The sequence below is a fragment of the Pteronotus mesoamericanus genome, unplaced genomic scaffold, assembly GCF_021234165.1.
Source record: "Pteronotus mesoamericanus isolate MK-2021 breed Mesoamerican mustached bat unplaced genomic scaffold, CSHL_Meso_final scaffold_651, whole genome shotgun sequence".
In the NCBI taxonomy this organism is placed as follows: Eukaryota; Metazoa; Chordata; class Mammalia; order Chiroptera; family Mormoopidae; genus Pteronotus; species Pteronotus mesoamericanus.
This window is the reverse complement of record NW_026555325.1, coordinates 15,226,722-15,236,270: the sequence shown is the minus strand read 5'-3', so window position 1 is coordinate 15,236,270 and position 9,549 is coordinate 15,226,722. Positions and strand designations below refer to the sequence as shown.

General features: G+C 38.5%; 1 pseudogene; it reads left to right on the top strand.

The window, feature by feature from the left end:
* The first annotated feature begins 3,214 nt into the window (after positions 1 to 3,214).
* Positions 3,215 to 3,588, top strand: LOC129061690 (ragulator complex protein LAMTOR3-like; annotated as a pseudogene).
* Positions 3,589 to 9,549: the final 5,961 nt, after the last annotated feature.

The following is a 9,549-nucleotide window of genomic DNA, read 5'->3' as shown; positions in this document are numbered from 1 at the left end:
TATTTGTATTTTTTTAAAGCAGGTATAATTTACATAAAATGTACAGACTTTACAATATGTGTTCTAGTCAATGAGTTTAAAAATTTTTTAAATTTATTGATGTTAGAGAGAGAGGAAGGGAATGTGTGTGTAAGAAAGAGAGAGACATCAATTTGTTGTTCTACTGATTTCTTCACTTGTTGGTTGACTCTTACATGTGCCTTGACTGGGACTTGAACCTGAATGCACAAAGCAAGCCCCATTTGCTACCGTGACCCCATTTGCCTAGCAGGCCTATGACCTTGTTAAACATGACTGCCATTTTTACTCTTCTGAGTTCCTGTCCCTAGGACGGGAAGTTACTGGAAAGCAAGAACAGAACTAACCACTCCCTATAGCCACAGGCAGAAGATAACACTGGAACAAACTACAGCCTCCTGTTACAACCCCCAACAGTCTGGGGCCATACAACAGCAAGCCCTCTACCCTTTTAAATCTGATTACAATCCGATAAAAGCTCCCAGCCCGGACCCTTCAGTGCTGGTGTATCTCTCCACACCAAGCCCCTCTCCCTTCTTGGAGAGTGAATAAAAAGTTTACTCTCTACACTGTCTTCTCTTCGTGAATTCTTTTACAGCCTCTGTCACCAACCACCCTATCAGAACCTGCAACCTTAACTTATCCAGATGATACTCAAAACCAACTGAGCTACCTGGCCAGGGCTTCCTTTTTTTCTTTTTTTTTAACCTGATTTGAGAAAGAGAGAAAGGGAAAGGCAGAGAGAGAGAGAGAGACAGAGAGAGAGAGAGAGAGAGAGAGAGAACATTTAATGAGTTTTTACAAAATAAGACATAGAAGACTTCCAGCATCTGCGAACTTTTCTTCATGGGCCTTTCTATGCAATACACTTCAAACATTCATAGCTAAGCATTTTTCTGACCCCTGTCATCACGGATTTTTTTTCACCTGCTTTGGACTTCATATAAATAGAATCATACAGTGTGTATTCTTTTGCAGCTACTTTCCTTTGTTCAACATAATTGAGTAAAATAGGCCATTGCTACATCTTGTTATGATGCATAATTTTGTGCCAGGAAAATGGATGCTCTGTAACTAATTTCTGTGTCAGTCTCATGTGATGCTTCTTCTCATTAACTAATTTCTGTGTCAGCCTCTTGTGGTGCATCCGATTGGCATAGTTTACCCACATATCGACATCTAGCAGCAAGGAAACTGGGAATTATGTCTTTGGATTCTTCATTAAGATGAAAGATTTCTACCATGGGTAACTATCAAAACATGAAGAATTTATTCAAAAGATCCTGATTAGTCGCACATGGCAGATGTCTGCTACCTACCAAATCTTTCAGTATATCCTAAAAACATTTTATAATGGTTAGTTGTGGTGTTGTGGAGAATAAAGAGAAAGTGGGAGTGAGGCTCATCACACATTTACCTGATGCTCAAGCAGAGGGAATCACATACTACTGAAAGCCTATATCTAAGAAGCCCAGAAACTAGCAGCAGCAAAGTGACTAGTCTCTACAGCGTTGACCTGTGTGCAACCTTGAGCAGCAGAGATTGCATGTGATTCCACTGTCAATGTAAGAAACATTCAAACCTGTAGAGAATTTTGGGTGAGTTTATTTCAGCCAAACTGACAACTGCTAGGAAGCAATGTCTCAAAGAATTGAGAAATGCTCTGAAGAATGACAGTTTAACACCTTATTTTATACACTAGAATCTAAGCAGGAGCCATAAGGGGGTCACATGAAGTCCATTGGTGGTTGATTAGGGGAGACAGAAGAAAACAAAGCTGGGGGACCTCTGGGACTGGACAAAAGGTAAAATGATAGACATACACTTCTTTTACATAGGTGGGTAAGGAATAGTTAACAATCAACGATTAACATAACAATAAGAGTGAGGGGATTTGTGCTCTCAGCTTATGCCCAAGGGGTTTGGGGAAAAGGGAAATTACCTTGACATTGGAAAGGCATGTTATCATAGATGCAAAACAACAATGAACAGGTTCAATTAAAGTAAAGGTTGACCTTTGTTGGGGAAAAACACTGGCCTAGGATCTGACTACCCCATTAACTGCTTTTAGTTAATAAGTTTTAATTTCAGACCATGCTATGTGGTTACTTTAGGTCTCTGAGTTTGTAAGGCTGCTTTCAGGCCTCCCCTGAGCTTGCCAGGTTAATATGTGGCCCCTTTTCTTCCACACCATTCTAGAGAAAAGTCATCAGTGTTAAAATAATTTCCATAAAGAACACAGTCATAACTTTCAATGAGCACATATCAAAGAAATTATTCAACACATTCATTTATTGAAGAAATATTGAATAGTAATATTTAATTAAGTAATAATTAGAAAATACAGACAGAGGTAGAAAATACACAACACCCATGACTACTTTAAAAAAACTTATATATTTAGATAGGGACTTTTTTCTATGTATATTGTGGGGTTCCAGAATGAATCAGTGTTACGCAGATTATTTTGAGGAAAGGCAGCTTTAGCCTTAGGCTCAAGAGATATTTCTGCCCACCCCCTCCCAACTACCTAGAAGAGTTTGCATTAGGGGCCTTGAACAGAGTAAGCAATTATCAGAGATAACCTCTTTGACCTATCTACAGGGTGGGGCAAACTTATTTACTAAGCCTATGTTCTTCTTAACATCCGGCAAGGACCCTTTGATGCCCCCAAGGCACCTTATACCTCAACCCCTGGCCCACGATGTCATACATATCTCAGTCCCCTTTTCTTTCTCTGAACCTCTCCCGCCTGTAGGGGTCTCTGACTCTTATGCATCTGGGGTTCCATTCATATGCATTATATTTGGTTATTTTCTCTTGCTATTCTGTCCCGTTTCTATCTAATTGTCACAGAAGCCAGAAGAACCTTGAGGGCAGAGAAAAGTTTGTTCTTCCCCTACAATATATGTACACATATATACATATACATATATTTATATTTAGGAAGGAACAAAAATGGGTTCAATGTAGACCTAATGTTTTGCAATTGGATTTAAATATTGTTTTAAAATATAATTAATACAATTCATGTGATGGCAGCTTTCCAAGAGACCTGTCTTTGAAGCTGTGCCTGAAGTGAGAGCAGACAATCACAAACACTGCTATCCAGAGAACCAGGCAGCCCAGAAAGCCAGGCAACTGGAGTTACTTTGCCACATATGGATAGCGAACCTGCGGGACAATGGAGTTCATCATGGTGGATGACCTAAAGCAATTCCTGTATAAAAAGTTACCAAGTGTTGAAGAGCTCTCCATGCTATTATTGTGTTAGACAGAGATGGAGAACCAGTTATGAAAGTGGCCTGTGATAATCCGCTCCAGACCATGCTTTGAGACCTCTTTTCTTATCTACTTTTGCCCTTGCAACAGACCAAGGGAGCAAACTTGGACTTCCAAAAAATAAAAGTATCATCTGTTACTATAATACCTATCAGGTGGTTCAATTTAATTGTTTGCCTTTGGTGGTGAGTTTTATAGCCAGCAGCAATGCCTATACAGGACATCAGCCTAGAAAAGAAACTAGCTCCATTGTTCTAAGAATTGAGACAAGTTGTAGAAGTTTCTTAATCTGACAGTGGTTCTGATGTCTACCTTATCTTCATTATAACAAACACAATAACAATCTAGCAGTCTTGAGACCACAACAATACTCATATCCATGTACTCAAGAAATGGCCCTTTTTTAACCTTACACTAAAGAAAGAATTTATTGATACAATTTATGGACAGATGGATTGTTATCTCTTGTGTAGGTCTTATTTACTTAGATCTGGGGATACCACAGAAAGGCCTCAGTCTATCGCAGCTCCCATGGAGCTAGACCAGCTACCAAACCTGCATGAGGTTCTATTCGGTGGGTCAGAATCAAAGTGTTACTTTAATCCGCCTGAATCATGCAGTAATCCTCTTGTACATTCTGCCAGGCTTGCAGAATGAAGCAGATCCTTCTTATTGTGAATAACAATGAGGGCATATTTTATCATATTGTTTTGTTTCTTTGCATTGAGTGTGGGGAAGAAAAAATGAATTAGTAAAAGTAATAAAAATCCATACAATCACTAACTTTCTTCTGTGTATATTATTTGCAGTATAGGTGAGTATCACTAGTTGATTTGATTCTCTTCAGAGAGTGCTGCTAAAAATGAAAATGAGGGTTTTCCCCCACTCTGCTTTCTATAACCAATCAGTGCTTTAATATTCATGCATTCTTTACAAAATTTAAATGTAGTTCATTATTGAACTCTGTTTCCAATATTGATATGTATATAAACAGGATGCTATGACCATGTTTTCGATAAATGCATATAAATAAAATAGTATTTAAAAATATATATAATTAATAATTGAGAAGAACTTAACTTTTAAATTAGAATGTGCTTCTTTTTCTTTTCTTTTCCTCTTTTCCCCGAGGGTAGTTTTTATGTAAAATTATTCTATGGGCCAAATTGAAAAAAAATGAGTGAAAGATCAACTAAGATGCTGGAACAACTTAAGGCCCAACTGTGTAGAGAGGATTCAGCTGACAGCTGGACTAGATGAACTCTGAATTTTCCAAAACCTCTAATGTAAGTGACTAATGTAAGGGGTTTTGGGAAATTATATTGGAAAGTCAGGTCTCACCCTTGCATTTATGTCTTGGGCCAAAGCCACATGTGTGTAAGTGTGTCAGAGGAAGCCCACAGGAGCAGGTTTGCGTAAAGAAGTGTACCAGGGTTACGAATCTTTTCTTCCTCTTTTTCTTTTTCTTCCTCTTCTCTCTTTTCCTCTTCCTCTTTACTTTCATGTTAAATGATAAGTTCTCTCAACTTTCTAATGTGACTCTTCCTTAAATGCCCATGTAAAATAATTTGGGTTCACTTCCCAGATGATAAGGGGAAGTTCAATCTCTCTCACACACACATCCATCTTCTCTTTTCCTATCAACCTAAAAAGAGTAAATCTTCGTTAAACAGTGACTAATTTTATGTTCATCATTTTACAATGTTATACAAAGATTCACATGCAAATAGGACTCATCCACATTGTTGCCTATGTCAGAATTTATTTCTGCTTTCAAGTTAAATATAATAATATTCTATTGTATACAAATTCTGCATTTGGTTTATCCATTCATCTCACTAAGATTTTTTTGAATGACATTCCTGTAACCCTGTTAAGGCTTCATCCTGCTTTTTGGGCCTGGACAGTTACCAATGTTCTCCTTGAATATTTCCTAACATTTCCAGATTTTATTTGACAGCCTAGAATTCTTTGAGGGTTTTTTTAAAATCCATTTTTTAAAATTCTCAGTCATAGCTACTGTTCCCCCAGGGAGCAAGGTATCTAGGACCAAGGCTTTGGTGTAAATGGAAAAAGAATGAGGGCAAAGCCATAAGTTGGTTCATAGTGACTTATTCAACAAATACAAGGGTGGCAAAAGTAGGCTAACCATTGTATTGTCTTAACAATACAATAATTAATAAATATAAGAAGAAAGTTTTGCATGCTCACAACTGTAAACCTACTTTTGCCCTCCCCTGTAGTCACAGGCTACTCCTGTAGAGAATGTACCGCCTTCGTTGTTATGGTAGCCACTCTTCCCACAATGGCCAGATGTCCATTTGGTGGAGAGAGTAGACATAACTGCCAAAACAGTGGGCTTGATACTGCTTAAGCTCTTTGCCCAATAACCAAGGTAGATACATTATTGGAGGGAAGTTGTGCTTTTCACTCACACACAGGGGTTGCCACAAATCAAGAAATAGCAGAAGATAGCCACCCACCATCCAACCCTTCTAACCCAACTCCCTGCTTCTGGCGGCTTGGTTGTGAGACTACGTTGTAAGTCAGTTGCATAAGAGGACCAGGGGACTGGCTTCTCCTAATGTTCTTTCCCTGCACCGTGTGAGCTCCCCTGAATCTCACATTATTGTCATGTTATTTTCCACTAGGATCTATCCATGTAGGGGACAGAATGACAGAGAGAATGAATATTTTCCTTTCAGGCACTTTCATTCGTTATCACACTTCTCAAAGCAGATGAAATAAATAAGGCTGCTGCTAAGTCACAGACTCCTCAGTTGCATAACCTCTCTCCTACATGTTCCAGAGAACTGATGTAATTTCTCCAAATATTTCTTGGAAACAGTGACTTTTTTGTGTCTCTCAGTAATATTGTTTTGGTCTAAGGCCAAAAATAAAATAAAATAAAATAAAATAAAATAAAATAAAATAAAATAAAATAAAATAAAATAATAGGTTGGCACTAATTTCAATTAGCATTATTTAACTACATTTTTCCTTATTATTTTCTCCTGGGATTCTCTTCATGTCCATTTCTAATGTCTTTGTCCTAGTAGTGTGCTCCAAGAAGTAGTTTCAGACAATAGAAACCAATCCAAAAGTTAGTAGCATATAAAAGATTTTTGCTTTTCTTAAGAAGTGAAGCAAATCAGTATGACGTATGAAAAAGTGCTATTTTTCTCAACTTTTATGTCTCCACCATAGTAAGGAGCTTCCATTGTAATTAAGTTCTCCTCTATCTCCCAGAAAGAAGTTTATTACAGGAATGCAGGTTAACTGCCTCAGGGAGTTGATGGAAGTCCCATCTCTTTGAGTCATGGTGCTAGACTCCGTGAGAGCCAATTCCACACTGAGTTTTAGTGACGATAATCTCACTATTTTATATGTCATGTCTACATTTTGATTACACATGAAGGTTGCTTTCCCTGATGAACAAAATTCCCTCTGAGACAATATTGATCTTGCATTTTCATATGCCTGTCCACTCCCAGTTAGACGTGAATCATACTCTTCACAATTAGGTATATGGTTCTTGTTAAATAGATCAACCAGTCAGTGATGGTCCTACTCCAGATAGTAACTGGTCCTTGTTATTTGACATCTATGAGTACGGCCAGTAATGAATGGACTTTCACTGAATCCTTTACTCAGCAGTACAACATTTCCAGAGGAGACTGGACCATTACCTTAAGCATATGGGTTCTACAGTTCTTTTGTCTTCCAGATAGAGGCAAGGAGATAGGTACTTAGATATTATAATTCAAGGGATGAAAAGGAATGAGCCCTCCTAAAGTACCTTACTCAGTGGAATACCTAGGTAACATCAAAATTTGTCTTTAGTAGTTGGCTGTGGGGTTCTCGTGTGGCCTAAACCACTTGTCCTTTACTGAGATGCTACAAAGTCTTATTAAAAATGTTTGTATCTCCCATAAAGTCCTACTATACTCAGGCTTACCTGGAGATTTGGGTTGATGGGCTTCTTATTGTTTATCAGATCAAGAGTGTTGCCTTGGCTGTAGCTCAGTGGATTGAACACTGGCCTGTGGATTGAAGCATTGCTGGTTTTTCATGGTCAGGGCACATGTTCAGATTGTGGGCCAAGTTCCCAGTTGCGGGTGTGTGTGAGAGGCAACTGATGTTTCACACATCAATGTTTCTCTCCTCTTCTTCCTTCTTTCCTCTCTCTCTAAAAATAAATAAATAAAATCTTGAGGGGAACAAAGAGAGTGCTGTTAAAAAAGAGAGTGCTGATAAAAAAAAGAGTGCTGAAGCTTTGAAAGCTTCAAGTTCTAGGCCCGCTCATGGTCATCATCAACCAACTTTACTTGGATTGCACATCACACAAAATGTGCTGTAAATTTAAGCAAGTGATGTTAGATGGGAACATTGAATTTCACTATCTGCTGTTTCCTTTGTGTCATTAATAAATGTACCCATAAGATGCAACAATGTAAAACTTAATTCTTTAGATTAGTGTTCTAGTTTGATAAAATTTCATTTAAATAATGGTACTTAACTGAGGTTCTTTTAGACCCCCAGATATCTATGAATGGCTTAGGGATAAGTGAAATGCCTGAATTGATATGCACAATTTTGTGTAGCTATGTTTATTTCTGGGAAGGAGATTCCAAGCTCTTAACAGAGTCTAAAAGAGAGATGTCACTCCTTCACTCTCTGAGTGATTTGAAATGACTATATTATGGTGTATATAGTTTCCAGTTATTTGATCAACCAATTTCCATTAATTTATTCATTAATAAATATAGGATGCATTTATTCATTAACAAATACAAGGGAAATGACTGCCTAAGAAAGACACTATATTTGACATTTAGGGAGAGACAAAGATACAATACAACTCTTGTTTTGGAAAAGATTACCATCTTCTTGGGATGGATTCCACAATCGTCCTTCAGAAAAAATAATTAACAATGCAAGGCTGTAAATGTGCCTAGGAAGTGGTGTGGGCACTGGTTCTTAGGTTATTGGATAAGGAGTTCAAGTTGAATGTGGAGCTGCATCAGCAAAGCCTGCTGTTGGTGTTCAGCCCGTATGCCCTGGGTGTTCATATTGAATGTTAAATAATGAAATACTTTTGTACCAATTGGTTGCAGTCTTTCCCTACACCTATTCTGGAGCCTCCACTGCTCTGGCCATGCCTGTATCTCCACCAGGAATTTCCAGCACTCACTGATACCCTCCCTCCACCACCTTCCTAGGATCCAGTAACTGTGGGTTAATGCCTGGCCCAGAAAGGATTCTCTAGGATACCGCTCCAGCATTGTGGCTGGAACCTTCCTGATGATTCATATTTTGAATATCACTACTGCATTTAAAGTGCAATATGTGTTTGTTGGAAGTTCACTTGTACAACTGTATGATAGAAATAATAGAAAGGAGAGGAAAGGAAAATGATGAGAGTCAGAAGAAGCCCATTTCATTGATAAGACTTCTGGTGTGGGATAGCTGACTAACTTAGTTGGATACAAAGAAGGGGTGTAATGGATAATAAAATTTAAAAGATAAGTTGTAGCCAGCCTGTTGTAGAAATAGTTGAGGATTGGGAGCATGGTAAGGGTAGGCCTTGCAGTTTGAAGTTTGGGCTGTATATAATCTTAGATGTCTTCCTTAAGTACTTAAGATGTGAAATGATGTGATGGATGTGGCACTTTTATAAAAATAATCTGGCAAAGGTGTGTAGGATGAAAGGACAGAGGGAATCATTAGCAGGGTAAATTCTAGATGTTAATTAGCCATCATGAAAAGTCCAGAGGAAAGGTGTGGAGAATAGGACCAATAAAATGGTATTGGCCTGGTCAAGATAGCATAAAGAATATAAGACAAAGTGGTGGGGGTTACTCATGCCAACCTGTAGGGGGCCACTTTGAATGGTATCGGGAACTGTAGCCCCTGCATACCCTGAGACCTGGGAAAGGACCCATAAGCCCTGGCCAGAATGCCGGTAAAGCTGGAGGCATGCAAGACCTGATGGTGACTCCAAGGGCCTCTGGGGAAATAAGATGTAAAAGTAAATTACACTCCTTGGAGCATATATTGTTTCTCCCTCAAGCTCTGTTAATAATATACTAGATAACGAGCTCAAGGCTGGGAAAGAAACTTACAAAACTCCTGGACACTGACTCAGAACCCATCTGGTGCCATAATGTTTGCTCAGTCCTGACCTGAAGCAGTTTGATGTGTTCCTGCCATTTTTATCTTTAAACAATATGTATTCTCTGTAAACTT